The sequence below is a fragment of the Cervus canadensis genome, chromosome 14 (genome assembly GCF_019320065.1).
Source record: "Cervus canadensis isolate Bull #8, Minnesota chromosome 14, ASM1932006v1, whole genome shotgun sequence".
NCBI classification, from domain to species: domain Eukaryota; kingdom Metazoa; phylum Chordata; class Mammalia; order Artiodactyla; family Cervidae; genus Cervus; species Cervus canadensis.
Window position 1 is genome coordinate 72,790,741 of NC_057399.1, and position 16,876 is coordinate 72,807,616.

Here is a 16,876-nt window from a genome sequence, read left to right on the forward strand (position 1 = left end):
AAAGCAAAATACATAAACGAGAAGAACACAAGGGGTGAAAATCAGAGGAGGATCAAAAGTGTGGCACTACATGGAGTAAGAGAAGTGTGAAAAACGCAAGGCGAAGAAACAGGGGAGAAGAATACGAGGAGTAAGAAAAAAAAAGCAAAATACAAAAACGAGGAGAACACAAGGGCGAAAATCAGAAGGAGATCAAATGTGTGCACTACAATGGAGTAAGAGCAGGTGGTGAAAAACCCGAGTGAAGAAACACGGAGAAAATAACGGGGAGAAGAAAAAAAAGCAAAATAGCAAAAACGAGGAGAACACAGGGCGAAAATCGAGGAGGACAAAAGTGTGGCACTACTACATGGAAGTAAGAGAAGTGTGAAAACCAACGTGAAAAAACAGGGGAGAAGAATACCGGAGCAAGAACAAAAAAGCAAAATACAAAAACGAGGAGAACACAAGGGGCGAAAATCAGAGGAGGATCAACAGTATGCCACTACGTGGAGTAAGAGAAGTGTGAAAAACCCGAGGCGAAGAAACAGGGGAGAAGAATACGAGGAGCAAGAAAAAAAAAGCAATATACAAAAACGAGGAGAACACAAGGGGCGAAAATCAGAGGAGGATCAACAGTATGCCACTACGAGGATCAAGAGAAGTGTGAAAAACCCAAGGCGAAGAAACAGGGGAGAAGAATACGAGGAGCAAGAAAAAAAAGCAAAATACAAAAACGAGGAGAACACAAGGGGCGAAAATCAGAGGAGGATAAAAAGTGTGGCACTACATGGAGTAAGAGAAGTGTGAAAAACCCAAGGCGAAGAAACAGGGGAGAAGAATACGAGGAGCAAGAAAAAAAAAGCAAAATACAAAAACGAGGAGAACACAAGGGGCGAAAATCAGAGGAGGATCAACAGTATGCCACTAGGTGGAGTAAGAGAAGTGTGAAAAACCCGAGGCGAAGAAACAGGGGAGAAGAATTTTCACACCTTTTCAAGCTCCTTGAACTTTTCACACCTTTTCAGGCTCCTCGTATTTTTCACACCTTTTCAGGCTCCTCATAGTTTTCAGGCCTTTTCAGACTCCTCGTATTTTTCACACCTTTTCAGGCTTCCCGTATTTTAAAGGCCTTTTCAGGCTCCTCGTATTTTACACACCTTTCCAGGCTCCTCGTATTTTTCACGCATTTTCGGGCTCCTTGTATTTTTCAAGACTTCTCAGGCTCCTCGTATTTTACACACCTTTTCAGGCTCCTCGTATTTTTCACACCTTTTCAGGCTCCTCGTAGTTTTCACGTCTTTTCAGGCTCCTCGTATTTTTCACACCTTTTCAGGCTCCTCGAATTTTCACACCTTTTCAGGCTCCTTGTATTTTTCACACCTTTTCAGGCTCCTCGGATTTTTCAGGCCTTTTCATGCTCCTCATATTTTTCACGCCTTTTCAGGCTCCTTGTATTTTTCACACCTTTTCGGGCTCCTCATATTTTTCTTCTCCCCTGTTTTTCTTCTTCGCACTGGTTTTCACAAACTTCTTCTTGCTCTCGTAGTGGCGTAACTGTTGATACCCTCTTTGATTTTCGGCCCTATGGTGTTCTGTACGTTTTTGTATTTGGCTTTTTTTTTTCCCCCTTGCTCTCTTTTTTCTCCTGTTTTCCTTCGCTCGGGTTTTTCACACTTTCTTACTCAACGTAGTGTAATGGTTGATCTCTCCTGATTTCTTCGCCCTTGTGTTTCCTCAGTTTTTTCTACTTTTTGCTTTTTTTCTTGCTCTCTTGTTTCATTCTCCTCTGTTTCTTCGCCTCGGCTTTTTCACACTTCTCTTGCTCCTCGTAGTGGCATACTGTTGATCCTCCTCTGATTTTCGCCCCTTGTGTTCTCCTCATTTTTGTATTTTGCTTTTTTTTTCTTGCTCCTCGTATTCTTCTCCCCTGTTTTTCGCCTCGGGTTTTTCACACTTCTCTTACTCCACGTAGTGCCACACTTTTGATCCTCCTCTGATTTTCGCCCCTTGTGTTCTCCTCGTTTATGTATTTTGCTTTTTTTTTCTTGCTCCTCGTATTCTTCTCCCCTGTTTCTTCGCCTCGGGCTTTTCACACTTCTCTTACTCCACGTAGTGGCATACTGTTGATCCTCCTCTGATTTTCGCCCCTTGTGTTCTCCTCGTTTTTGTATTTTGCTTTTTTTTTCTTGCTCCTCGTATTCTTCTCCCCTGTTTCTTCGCCTCGGGTTTTTCACACTTCTCTTACTCCACGTAGTGCCACACTTTGGATCCTCCTCTGATTTTCGCCCCTTGTGTTCTCCTCGTTTTTGTATTTTGCTTTTTTTTTCTTGCTCCTCGTATTCTTCTCCCCTGTTTCTTCGCCTCGGGTTTTTCACACTTCTCTTACTCCACGTAGGCCCACACTTTTGATCCTCCTCTGATTTTCGCCCATTGTGTTCTCCTCGTTTTTGTATTTTGCTTTTTTTTTCTTGCTCCTCGTATTCTTCTCCCCTGTTTCTTCGCCTCAGCTTTTTCACACTTCTCTTACTCCACGTAGTGGCATACTGTTGATCCTCCCCTGATTTTCGCCCCTTGTGTTCTCCTCGTTTTTGTATTTTGCTTTTTTTTTCTTGCTCCTCGTATTCTTCTCCCCTGTTTCTTCACATCAGCTTTTTCACACTTCTCTTACTCCTCGTAGTGCCATACTGTTGATCCTCCTCTGATTTTCGCCCCTTGTGTTCTCCTCGTTTTTGTATTTTGCTTTTTTTTTCTTGCTCCTCGTATTCTTCTCCCCTGTTTCTTCGCCTCGGGTTTTTCACACTTCTCTTACTCCACGTAGTGGCATACTGTTGATCCTCCTCTGATTTTCGCCACTTGTGTTCTCCTCGTTTTTGTATTTTGCTTTTTTTTTCTTGCTCCTCGTATTCTTCTCCCTGTTTCTTCACATCAGCTTTATCACACTTCTATTACTCCTCGTAGTGGCATACTGTTGATCCTCCTCTGATTTTCGCCCCTTGTGTTCTCCTCGTTTTTGTATTTTGCTTTTTTTTTCTTGCTCCTCGTATTCTTCTCCCCTGTTTCTTCGCCTCGGGTTTTTCACACTTCTCTTATTCCACGTAGTGGCATACTGTTGATCCTCCTCTGATTTTCGCCCCTTGTGTTCTCATCGTTTTTGTATTTTGCTTTTTTTTTCTTGCTCCTCGTATTCTTCTCCCCTGTTTCTTCGCCTCGGGTTTTTCACACTTCTCTTACTCCACGTAGTGGCATACTGTTGATACATCTCTGATTTTCGCGCCTTGTTTCTTCACTAGTTTGTATTTTGCTTTTTTTTCTTGCTCCTCGTATTCTTCTCCATGTTCCTTCTTTCTTCGGCCTCGGGGTTTTTCACACTGCTCTTACTCCATGTAGTGCCACACTTTTGATCCTCCTCTGATTTTCGCCCCTTGTGTTCTCCTCGTTTTTTTATTTTGCTTTTTTTTTCTTGCTCCCCGTATTCTTCTCCCCTGTTTCTTCACCTCGGGTTTTTCACACTGCTTTTACTCCACGTAGTGGCACACTTTTGATCCTCCTCTGATTTTTGCCCCTTGTGTTCTCCTCATTTTTGTATTTTGCTTTTTTTTTCTTGCTCCTCATATTCTTCTCCCGTGTTTCTTTGCCTCGGGTTTTTCACACTGCTCTTACTCCTCGCAGTGGCACACTTTTGATCCTCCTCTGATTTTTGCCCCTTGTGTTCTCCTCGTTTTTGTATTTTGCTTTTTTTTCTTGCTCCTCGTATTCTTCTCCCGTGTTTCTTAGCCTCAGCTTTTTCACGATGCTCTTACTCCTCGTAGTGGCGCACTTTTGATCCTCCTCTGATTTTTGCCCCTTGTGTTCTCCTCGTTTTTGTATTTTGCTTTTTTTTTCTTGCTCCTCGTATTCTTCTCCCCTGTTTCTTCGCCTTGGGTTTTTCACACTTCTCTTACTCCATGTAGTGCCACACTTTTTATCCTCCTCTGATTTTCGCCCCTTGTGTTCTCCTCGTTTTTGTATTTTGCTTTTTTTTTCTTGCTCCCCGTAGTCTTCTCCCCTGTTTCTTCGCCTTGGGTTTTTCACAGTTCTCTTACTCCATGTAGTGCCACACTTTTGATCCTCCTCTGATTTTCGCCCCTTGTGTTCTCCTCGTTTTTGTATTTTGCTTTTTTTTTCTTGCTCCTCGTATTCTTCTCCCCTGTTTCTTCGCCTCGTGTTTTTCACACGTCTCTTACTCCTTGTAGTGCCACACTTTTGATCCTCCTCTGATTTTCGCCCCTTGTGTTCTCCTCGTTTTTGTATTTTGCTTTTTTGTTCTTGCTCCCCGTATTCTTCTCCCCTGTTTTTTCGCGTTGGGTTTTTCACACTTCTCTTACTCCATGTAGTGCCACACTTTTGATCCTCCTCTGATTTTCGCCCCTTGTGTTCTCCTCGTTTTTGTATTTTGCTTTTTTTTTCTTGCTCCCCGTATTTTTCTCCCGTGTTTCTTCACCTCGGGTTTTTCACACTGCTCTTACTCCATGTAGTGCCACACATTTGATCCTCCTCTGATTTTCGCCCCTTGTGTTCTCCTCGTTTTTGTATTTTGCTTTTTTTTCTTGCTCCCCGTATTCTTCTCCCCTGTTTCTTCGCCTTGCGTTTTTCACACTTCTCTTACTCCATGTAGTGCCACACTTTTGATCCTCCTCTGATTTTCACCCCTTGTGTTCTTCTCGTTTTTGTATTTTGCTTTTTTTTTCTTGCTCCTTGTATTCTTCTCCCCTGTTTCTTCGCCTTGTGTTTTTCACACGTCTCTTACTCCTTGTAGTGCCACCCTTTTGATCCTCCTCTGATTTTCATCCCTTGTGTTCTTCTCGTTTTTGTATTTTGCTTTTTTTTTCCTTGCTCCTCGTATTCTTCTCCCCTGTTTCTTTGGCTCGGGTTTTTCACACTGCTCTTGCTCCTCGTAGTGGCACACTTTTGATCCTCCTCTGATTTTCGCCCCTTGTGTTCTCCTCGTTTTTGTATTTTGCTTTTTTTTTCTTGCTCCTCGTATTCTTCTCCCCTGTTTCTTCACCTCGCGTTGTTCACACTTCTCTTGCTCCTTGTAGTGCCACACTTTTGATCCTCCTCTGATTTTTGCCCCTTGTGTTCTCCTCGTTTTTGTATTTTGCTTTTCTTTCTTGCTCTTTGTATTCTTCTCCCCTGTTTCTTCACCTCAGGTTTTTCACACTGTTCTTGCTCCTCGTACTGCCACACTTTTGATCCTCCTCTGATTTTTGCCCCTTGTGTTCTCCTCGTTTTTGTATTTTGCTTTTTTTTTCTTGCTCCTCGTATCCTCTCCCCTGTTCTTCGCTCGCTTTTCACATGCCTTGCTCCTCTTAGTCCCACACTTATTGATCCTCTCTGATTTTTCCCCTTGGTTCTCCTCGTTTTGTATTTTGCTTTTTTTTCTGCTCCTCGTATCTTCTCCCTGTTTCATTGCCTTGTGTTTTTCACACTGCTCTTGCTCCTCTGCGCCCGACATTTGATCCTCGCTATTTCGCCCCTTGTTTCCCTCGTTTTTATTTTTTTGCCTTTTTTTTCTTGACCCCTCATGTCTTCCCCCTGTTTCTTCACCTCGGTTTTTCACACTGCTCTTGCTCCCTCGAGTGGCACACTTGATCTCCACACTGATTTTCGCCCCTGTGTTCTCCTCGTTTGTATTTGCTTTTTTTTTTTCTTGCTCCGCGTATTCTTCTCCCCTGTTTCTTCGCCTCGGCTTTTTCACACTTCTCTTACTCCACGTAGTGCCACACTTTTGTTCCTCCTCTGATTTTCGCCCCTTGTGTTCTCCTCGTTTTTGTATTTTGCTTTTTTTTCCTTGCTCCTCGTATTCTTCTCCCGTGTTTCTTTGCCTCGGGTTTTTCACACTTCTCTTACTCCTTGTAGTGCCACACTTTTGATCCTCCTCTGATTTTCGCCCCTTGTGTTCTCCTCGTTTTTGTATTTTGCTTTTTTTTTCTTGCTCCTCGTATTCTTCTCGCCTGTTTCTTCACCTCGCGTTTTTCACACTTCTCTTGCTCCTTGTAGTGCCCCACGTTTGATCCTCCTCTGATTTTCGCCCCTTGTCTGCTCCTCTTTTGTGTCTTTTGCTTTTTTTTTCTGGCTCCTCGTATTCTTCTCCCCTGTTTCTTCGCCTCGGGGGAATCACGTGGGAGTCACGTGGGAATCACATAGGCAACACATGGGAATCAAGTCAGAATCACGTGGGAATCACTTGGGCATTACGTGAGAATCACGTGGGAATCACGTGGGAATCACATGGCAATCACGTGGGAATCACATGGGCACCACATGGAAATCAAGTGAGAATCACATGGGAATCACGTGGGAATCACGTGGCAATCACGTTGGAATCACATGGGCAACACATGGGAATCAAGTGAGAATCACATGGGAATCACGTGGGTATCACGAGGTCATCACGTGGGAATCACGTGGTCATCACGTAGGCATCATGTGGGCAACACGTGGGAATCACGTGGGTATCACGTGGGCATCACGTGGGCATCACGTGGGAATCATGTGGGAGTCACATGGGCAACACATGGGAATCACGTGAGAATCACACGGGAATCACGTGGACGTCATGTGAGAATCACGTGGGAATCACGTGGGAATCACGTGGGTATCACGTGGTCATCACGTGGGAATAACGTGGGTATCCCATGGGCAACAAGTGGTCATCACGTGGGAATCAAGTGGGAATCACATGGTCGTCACGTGGGCATCACGTGGGCATAACGAAGTCATCACGTGGCAATCACGCGGCAATCACGTGGGCATCACTTGGGAATCACGTGTTCGACACGTGGGCATCACGTGGGTATCACGTGGGCATCACGTGGTCATCACGTGGGAAGCCCGTGGCAATCACGTGGGTATCACGTGGGAATCACGTGGCCAACAAGTGTGAATCACGTGGGCAACACGTGGGAATCACGTGGGAATCACGTGGCCAACACGTGGGAATCACGTGGGCATCAAGTGGTCATCATGTGGGAATCACGTGGGAATCACTTGGGCATCACGGGAGAATCACGTTGCAAATACGGGGGAATCACGCGGGAATCACGTCGGCAACACGTGGGAATCACGTGGGAATCACGTGGGCATCACGTGGGTATCATGTGGTCATCACGTGGAAATCACGTGCCAATCACATGGGAATCACGTGGGCAACCAGTGGGAATCACGTGGGCAACACGTTTGAATAGCGTGGGGAACACGTGAGCATCACGTGGGAATCACGTGGGTATAACGTGGTCATGATTTGAGAATCACGTGGGAATCATGTGGGAATCACGTGGTCATCACGTGGGAATCACGTGGTCATCACGTGGCAATCACGTGGCAATCACGTGGGCAACACATCGGAATCACGTGGCAAACACGTGGGAATCACGTGGCCAACACGTGGGAATCACGTGGGCATCACGTGGGAATCACGTGCCAATCACGTGGGAATCACGTGGGAATCACGTGGGCAACACGTGGGAATCACGTGGGCAACACGTTTGAATCACGTGGGAATCACGTGGGCCTCACGTGGGAATCACGTGGGAATCACGTGGGTATCACGTGGTCATCATTTCGGAATCACGTGGGAATAACGTGGGTATCATGTGGGAATCACGTGAGCATCACGTGGTCACCACGTGGAAATCAGGTGGGAATCACGTGGGCATCACTTGTGAATCACGTAGTAAACACATGGGAATCACTTGGGAATCACGTCGGCAACACGTGCGAATCACGTGGGAATCACGTGGGCATCACGTGGGCATCAGGTGGTCATCACGTGGGAATCACGTGGGAATCACGTGGCCAACAAGTGTGAATCACGTGGGCAACACGTGGGAATCACGTGGGAATCACGTGGCCAACACGTGGGAATCACGTGGGCATCAAGTGGTCATCATGTGGGAATCACGTGGGAATCACTTGGGCATCACGGGAGAATCACGTTGCAAATACGGGGGAATCACACGGGAATCACGTCGGCAACACGTGGGAATCACGTGGGAATCACGTGGGCATCACGTGGGTATCATGTGGTCATCACGTGGAAATCACGTGCCAATCACATGGGAATCACGTGGGCAACCATTGGGAATCACGTGGGCAACACGTTTGAATAGCGTGGGGAACACGTGAGCATCACGTGGGAATCACGTGGGAATCACGTGGGTATAACGTGGTCATGATTTGAGAATCACGTGGGAATCATGTGGGAATCACGTGGTCATCACGTGGGAATCACGTGGTCATCACGTGGCAATCACGTGGCAATCACGTGGGCAACACATCGGAATCACGTGGCAAACACGTGGGAATCACGTGGGAATCACGTGGCCAACACGTGGGAATCACGTGGGCATCACGTGGGAATCACGTGCCAATCACGTGGGAATCACGTGGGAATCACGTGGGCAACACGTGGGAAACACGTGGGCAACACGTTTGAATCACGTGGGAATCACGTGGGAATCACGTGGGCCTCACGTGGGAATCACGTGGGAATCACGTGGGAATCACGTGGGTATCACGTGGTCATCATTTCGGAATCACGTGGGAATAACGTGGGTATCACTTGGGAATCACGTGGGAATCACGTGAGCATCACGTGGTCACCACGTGGAAATCAGGTGGGAATCACGTGGGCATCACTTGTGAATCACGTAGCAAACACATGGGAATCACTTGGGAATCACGTCGGCAACACGTGGGAATCACGTGGGAATCACGTGGGCATCACGTGGGCATCAGGTGGTCATCACGTGGGAATCACATGCCAATCACGTGGGAATCACGTGGGCAATCAGTGGGAATCACGTGGGCAACACGTTTGAATCACGTGGGAATCACGTGGGCATCACGTGGGAATCACGTGCCAATCACATGGGAATCACGTGGGCAACCAGTGGGAATCACGCGGGAATCACGTGCCAATCACGTGGGAATCATGTGGTCATCACGTGGGAATCCCGTGGCAATCACATGGGTATCACGTGGGAATCACGTGGCCAACACATGTGAATCATGTAGGCATCACGTTGTCATCACGTGGGCAACACGTGGGAATCACGTGGGAATCACGTGGCAACACATGGGATTCACATGGACATCACGTGGTCAACACGTGGAAATCACTAGGGAATCACGTGGGCATCACGTGGGCATCACGTGGGCATCACGAAGTCATCACGTGGCAATCACGTGGCAATCACGTGGGCATCACGTGGGCATCACGTGGGAATCACGTGGTTGACACGTGGGCATCACGTGGGAATCACGTGTGCATCACGTGGGCATCACGGGGTCATCACGTGGGAATCATGTGGCCAACATGTGGGAATCACGTGGAAATCACGTGGGCATCACGTGGTCATCACGTGCGTATCACGTGGCAATCACGTGGGAATCACGTGGGAATCACGTGGTCGACACGTGGGAATCACGTGGGCATCACGTGGTCATCACGTGGGCAACACGTGGGAATCACGTGGGAATCACATGGGCAACACGTGGGAATCACGTGGGCATCACGTGGTCATCAAGTGGGAATCACGTGGGAATCACATGGGCATCACGTGGGCATCACGTGGGCATCACAAAATCATCACGTGGCAATGACGTGGCAATCACGTGGGCATCACGAGGGAATCACGTGGGAATCACGTGGTCGACACGTGGGCATCACGTGGGTATCACGTGCGCATCACGTGGTCATCACGTGGGAATCACGTGGCCAACATGTGGGAATCACGTGCCAATCACGTGCCAATCACGTGGGAATCATGTGGTCAATACGTGGGAAGCCCGTGGCAATCACATGGGTATCACGTGGGAATCACGTGGGAATCACGTGTCCAACACCTGTGAATCACGTGGGCATCACGTGGTCATCACGTGGGCAACACGTGGGAATCAAGTGGGAATCACGTGGTCATGATTTGGGAATCACATGGGTATCACGTGGGAATCACGTGGCCAACACGTGTGAATCACGTGGGCATCACGTGGTCATCACGTGGGAATCCCGTGGCAATCACGTAGGAATCACGTGGGAATCACGTGGTCGACACGTGGGCATCACTTGGGAATCACGTGGGAATCACGTGGGCATCACGTGGTCATCACGTGGCCACAACGTGGGAAACACGTGGGAATCACGCGGCCAACACGTGGGCATCACATGAGAATCACGTTGCAAACACGTGGGAATCATGTGGGAATCATGTCGGCAACTCGTGGGAATCACGTGGCAATCACGTGGCAATCACGTGGGCATCACGTGGGAATCACGTGGGAATCACGTCGTTGACACGTGGGCATCACGCGGGAATCACGTGGGCATCACGTGGTCATCATGTGGGAATCATGTGGCCAACATGTGGGAATCACGTGGAAATCACGTGGGCATCACGTGGTCATCACATGGGTATCACGTGGCAATCACGTGGGAATCACGTGGGCATCACGTGGCCAACACGTGGGAATCACGTGGGAATCACGTGGCCAACACGTGGGCATCAGGTGGTCATCACGTGGGAATCACATGCCAATCACGTGGGAATCACGTGGGCAATCAGTGGGAATCACGTGGGCAACACGTTTGAATCACGTGGGAATCACGTGGGAATCATGTGGGAATCACGTGGGTATCACGTGGTCATGATTTGGGAATCACGTGGGAATTACGTGGGAATCACGTGGACATCACGTGGGAATCACGTGGGCATCACGTCGGCATCACGTGGGCATTCGTGGGAATCACATGCCAATCACGTGTGAATCATGTGGTCATCACGTGGGAATCCTGTGGCAATCACATGGGTATCACATGGGAATCAAGTGGGAATCACGTGGCCAACACGTGTGAATCACCTGGGCATCACGTGGGCATCACGTGGGGATCACATGTTCATCACGTGGTCATCACGTGCCAATCACGTGGGAATCACGTGGGCAACCAGTGGGAATCACGTGGGCAACACGTTTGAATCACGTGGGAATCACGTGGGCATCACGTGGGAATCACGTGCCAATCACATGGGAATCACGTGGGCAACCAGTGGGAATCACGCGGGAATCACGTGCCAATCACGTGGGAATCATGTGGTCATCACGTGGGAATCCCGTGGCAATCACATGGGTATCACGTGGGAATCACGTGGCCAACACGTGTGAATCATGTAGGCATCACGTTGTCATCACGTGGGCAACACGTGGGAATCACGTGGGAATCACGTGGCAACACATGGGATTCACGTGGACATCACGTGGTCAACACGTGGAAATCACTAGGGAATCACGTGGGCATCACGTGGGCATCACGTGGGCATCACGAAGTCATCACGTGTCAATCACGTGGCAATCACGTGGGCATCACGTGGGAATCACGTGGTTGACACGTGGGCATCACGTGGGAATCACGTGTGCATCACGTGGGCATCACGGGGTCATCACGTGGGAATCATGTGGCCAACATGTGGGAATCACGTGGAAATCACGTGGGCATCACGTGGTCATCACGTGGGTATCACGTGGCAATCACGTGGGAATCACGTGGGAATCACGTGGTCGACACGTGGGAATCACGTGGGCATCACGTGGTCATCACGTGGGCAACACGTGGGAATCACGTGGGAATCACATGGGCAACACGTGGGAATCACGTGGGCATCACGTGGTCATCAAGTGGGAATCACGTGGGAATCACATGGGCATCACGTGGGCATCACGTGGGCATCACAAAATCATCACGTGGCAATGACGTGGCAATCACGTGGGCATCACGAGGGAATCACGTGGGAATCACGTGGTCGACACGTGGGCATCACGTGGGTATCACGTGCGCATCACGTGGTCATCACGTGGGAATCACGTGGCCAACATGTGGGAATCACGTGGCAATCACGTGGGCATCACGTGGGCATCACGTGCCAATCACGTGCCATTCACGTGGGAATCATGTGGTCAATACGTGGGAAGCCCGTGGCAATCACATGGGTATCACGTGGGAATCACGTGGGAATCACGTGTCCAACACCTGTGAATCACGTGGGCATCACGTGGTCATCACGTGGGCAACACGTGGGAATCAAGTGGGAATCACGTGGTCATGATTTGGGAATCACTTGGGTATCACGTGGGAATCACGTGGCCAACACGTGTGAATCACGTGGGCATCACGTGGTCATCACGTGGGAATCCCGTGGCAATCACGTAGGAATCACGTGGGAATCACGTGGTCGACACGTGGGCATCACTTGGGAATCACGTGGGAATCACGTGGGCATCACGTGGTCATCACGTGGCCACAACGTGGGAAACACGTGGGAATCACGCGGCCAACACGTGGGCATCACATGAGAATCACGTTGCAAACACGTGGGAATCATGTGGGAATCATGTCGGCAACCCGTGGGAATCACGTGGGAATGACGTGGGCATCACGTGGGCATCACGTGCCAATCACATGGGAATCACGTGGGCAACCAGTGGGAATCACGCGGGAATCACGTGCCAATCACGTGGGAATCATGTGGTCATCACGTGGGAATCCCGTGGCAATCACATGGGTATCACGTGGGAATCACGTGGCCAACACGTGTGAATCACGTAGGCATCACGTTGTCATCACGTGGGCAACACGTGGGAATCACGTGGGAATCACGTGGCAACACATGGGATTCACGTGGACATCACATGGTCAACACGTGGAAATCACTAGGGAATCACGTGGGCATCACGAAGTCATCACGTGGCAATCACGTGGCAATCACGTGGGCATCACGTGGGAATCACGTGGGAATCACGTGGTTGACACGTGGGCGTCACGTGGGAATCACGTGGGCATCACATGGGCATCACGGGGTCATCACGTGGGAATCATGTGGCCAACATGTGGGAATCACGTGGAAATCACGTGGGCATCACGTGGTCATCACGTGGGTATCACGTGGCAATCACGTGGGAATCACGTGGGAATCACGTGGTCGACACGTGGGAATCACGTGGGCATCACGTGGTCATCACGTGGGCAACACGTGGGAATCACGTGGGAATCACATGGGCAACACGTGGGAATCACGTGGGCATCACGTGGTCATCAAGTGGGAATCACGTGGGAATCACATGGGCATCACGTGGTTGACACGTGGGCATCACGTGGGTATCACGTGCACATCACGTGGTCATCACGTGGGAATCACGTGGCCAACATGTGGGAATCACGTGGCAATCACGTGGGCATCACGTGGGAATCACGTGCCAATCACGTGCCAATCACGTGGGAATCATGTGGTCAATACGTGGGAAGCCCGTGGCAATCACATGGGTATCACGTGGGAATCACGTGGGAATCACGTGGCCAACACCTGTGTATCACGTGGGCATCACGTGGTCATCACGTGGGCAACACGTGGGAATCAAGTGGGAATCACGTGGAAAACACCTGGGAATCACGTGGGCATCACGTGGTCATCAAGTGGGAATCACGTGGGAATCACATGGGCATCACGTGGGCATCACGTGGGTATCACGTGGCAATCACGTCGGAATCATGTGGGAATCACGTGGCCAACACGTGGGAATCACGTGGGCATCACGTGGGAATCACGTGAGCAACACGTGGGAATCACGTGTCAATCACGTGGCCAACACGTGGGAATCACGTGGGCATCAAGTGGTCATCAGGTGGGAATCACGTGGGAATCACTTGGGCATCACGTGAGAATCACGTTGCAAACACGTGGGAATCATGTGGGAATCATGTCGGCAACCCGTGGGAATCACGTGGGAATGACGTGGGCATCACGTGCCAATCACATGGGAATCACGTGGGCAACCAGTGGGAATCACGCGGGAATCACGTGCCAATCACGTGGGAATCATGTGGTCATCACGTGGGAATCCCGTGGCAATCACATGGGTATCACGTGGGAATCACATGGCCAACACGTGTGAATCATGTAGGCATCACGTTGTCATCACGTGGGCAACACGTGGGAATCACGTGGGAATCACGTGGCAACACATGGGATTCACGTGGACATCACGTGGTCAACACGTGGAAATCACTAGGGAATCACGTGGGCATCACGTGGGCATCACGTGGGCATCACGAAGTTATCACGTGTCAATCACATGGCAATCACGTGGGCATCACGTGGGAATCACGTGGTTGACACGTGGGCATCACGTGGGAATCACGTGTGCATCATGTGGGCATCACGGGATCATCACGTGGAAATCATGTGGCCAACATGTGGGAATCACGTGGAAATCACGTGGGCATCACGTGGTCATCACGTGGGTATCACGTGGCAATCACGTGGGAATCACGTGGGAATCACGTGGTCGACACGTGGGAATCACGTGGGCATCACGTGGTCATCATGTGGGCAACACGTGGGAATCACGTGGGAATCACATGGGCAACACGTGGGAATCACGTGGGCATCACGTGGTCATCAAGTGGGAATCACGTGGGAATCACATGGGCATCACGTGGGCATCACGTGGGCATCACAAAATCATCACGTGGCAATGACGTGGCAATCACATGGGCATCACGAGGGAATCACGTGGGAATCACGTGGTCGACACGTGGGCATCACGTGGGTATCACGTGCGCATCACGTGGTCATCACGTGGGAATCACGTGGCCAACATGTGGGAATCACGTGGCAATCACGTGGGCATCACGTGGGCATCACGTGCCAATCACGTGCCAATCACGTGGGAATCATGTGGTCAATACGTGGGAAGCCCGTGGCAATCACATGGGTATCACGTGGGAATCACGTGGGAATCACGTGTCCAACACCTGTGAATCACGTGGGCATCATGTGGTCATCACGTGGGCAACACGTGGGAATCAAGTGGGAATCACGTGGTCATGATTTGGGAATCACATGGGTATCACGTGGGAATCACGTGGCCAACACGTGTGAATCACGTGGGCATCACGTGGTCATCACGTGGGAATCCCGTGGCAATCACGTAGGAATCACGTGGGAATCACGTGGTCGACACGTGGGCATCACTTGGGAATCACGTGGGAATCACGTGGGCATCACGTGGTCATCACGTGGCCACAACGTGGGAAGCACGTGGGAATCACGCGGCCAACACATGGGCATCACATGAGAATCACGTTGCAAACACGTGGGAATCATGTGGGAATCACGTCGGCAACTCGTGGGAATCACGTGGCAATCACGTGGCAATCACGTGGGCATCACGTTGGAATCACGTGGGAATCACGTTGTTGACACGTGGGCATCACGCGGGAATCACGTGGGCATCACGTGGTCATCACGTGGGAATCATGTGGCCAACATGTGGGAATCACGTGGAAATCACGTGGGCATCACGTGGTCATCACATGGGTATCACGTGGCAATCACGTGGGAATCACGTGGGAATCACGTGGTCGACACGTGGGCATCACGTGGGAATCACGTGGGCATCACGTGGCCAACACGTGGGAATCACTTGGGAATCACGTGGCCAACACGTGGGAATCACGTGGGCATCAAGTGGTCATCAGGTGGGAATCACGTGGAAATCACATGGGTATCACGTGGGAATCACGTGGAAATCACGTGGGCATCACTTGTGAATCACGTGGCAAACACGTGGGAATCACGTAGGAATCACGTCGGCAACACGTGGGAATCACGTGGGAATCACGTGGGAATCACGTGGGCATCACGTGGGCATCACATGTTCATCACGTGGTCATCACGTGGGAATCACGTGCCAATCACGTGGGAATCACGTGGGCAACCAGTGGGAATCACGTGGGCAACACGTTTGAATCACGTGGGTATCACTTGGGAATCACGTGGGTATCACCTGGTCATGATTTGGGAATCACGTGGGAAACACGTGGGCATCACGTGGGCATCACGTGGGAGTCACGTGCCAATCACGTGGGAATCGTGTGGTCATCACGTGGGAATCCCATGGCAATCACATGGGTATCACGTGGGAATCACGTGGCCAACACGTGGGAATCACGTGGGCATCAAGTGGTCATCAGTCACGTGGGCATCACGTGGGAATCACGTGGGTATCACGTGGTCATGATTTGGGAATCACGTGGGAATTACGTGGGAATCACGTGGACATCACATGGGAATCACGTGGTAATCACGTGGGCATCACGTGGGCATCACGTGGGAATCACGTGCCAATCACGTGGGAATCACGTGGTCATGATTTGGGAATCACATGGGTATCACGTGGGAATCACGTGGCCAACACGTGTGAATCACGTGGGCATCACGTGGTCATCACGTGGGAATCACGTGGTCATCACGTGGGCAACACGTGGGAATCACGTGGGCATCACATGGTCATCACATGGGAATCACTAAGGAATCAAGTGGGCATCACGTGGGCATCACGAAGTCATCACGTGGCAATCACGTGGCAATCACGTGGGCATCACATGGAAATCACGTGGGAATCACGTGGTCGACACGTGATCATCACGTGGGTATCACGTGGGCATCACGTGGTCATCACGTGGAAATCACGTGGCCAACATGTGGGAATCACGTGGCAATCAAGTGGGCATCACGTGGGAATCACGTGGGAATCACGTGGGCATCACATGGGCATCACGTGGGCATCACGTGGTCATCACGTGGAAATCACGTGGCCAACATGTGGGAATCACGTGGCAATCATGTGGGAATCACGTGGGAATCACGTGGGAATCACGTGGGCATCACATGGGCATCACGTGGGCATCACGAAGTCATCACATGGCAATCCCGTGGCAATCAAATGCGCATCACGTGGCAATCATGTGGGCATTACGTGGGTATCACGTGCACATTACGGAGGAGCCTGAAGAGGCGTG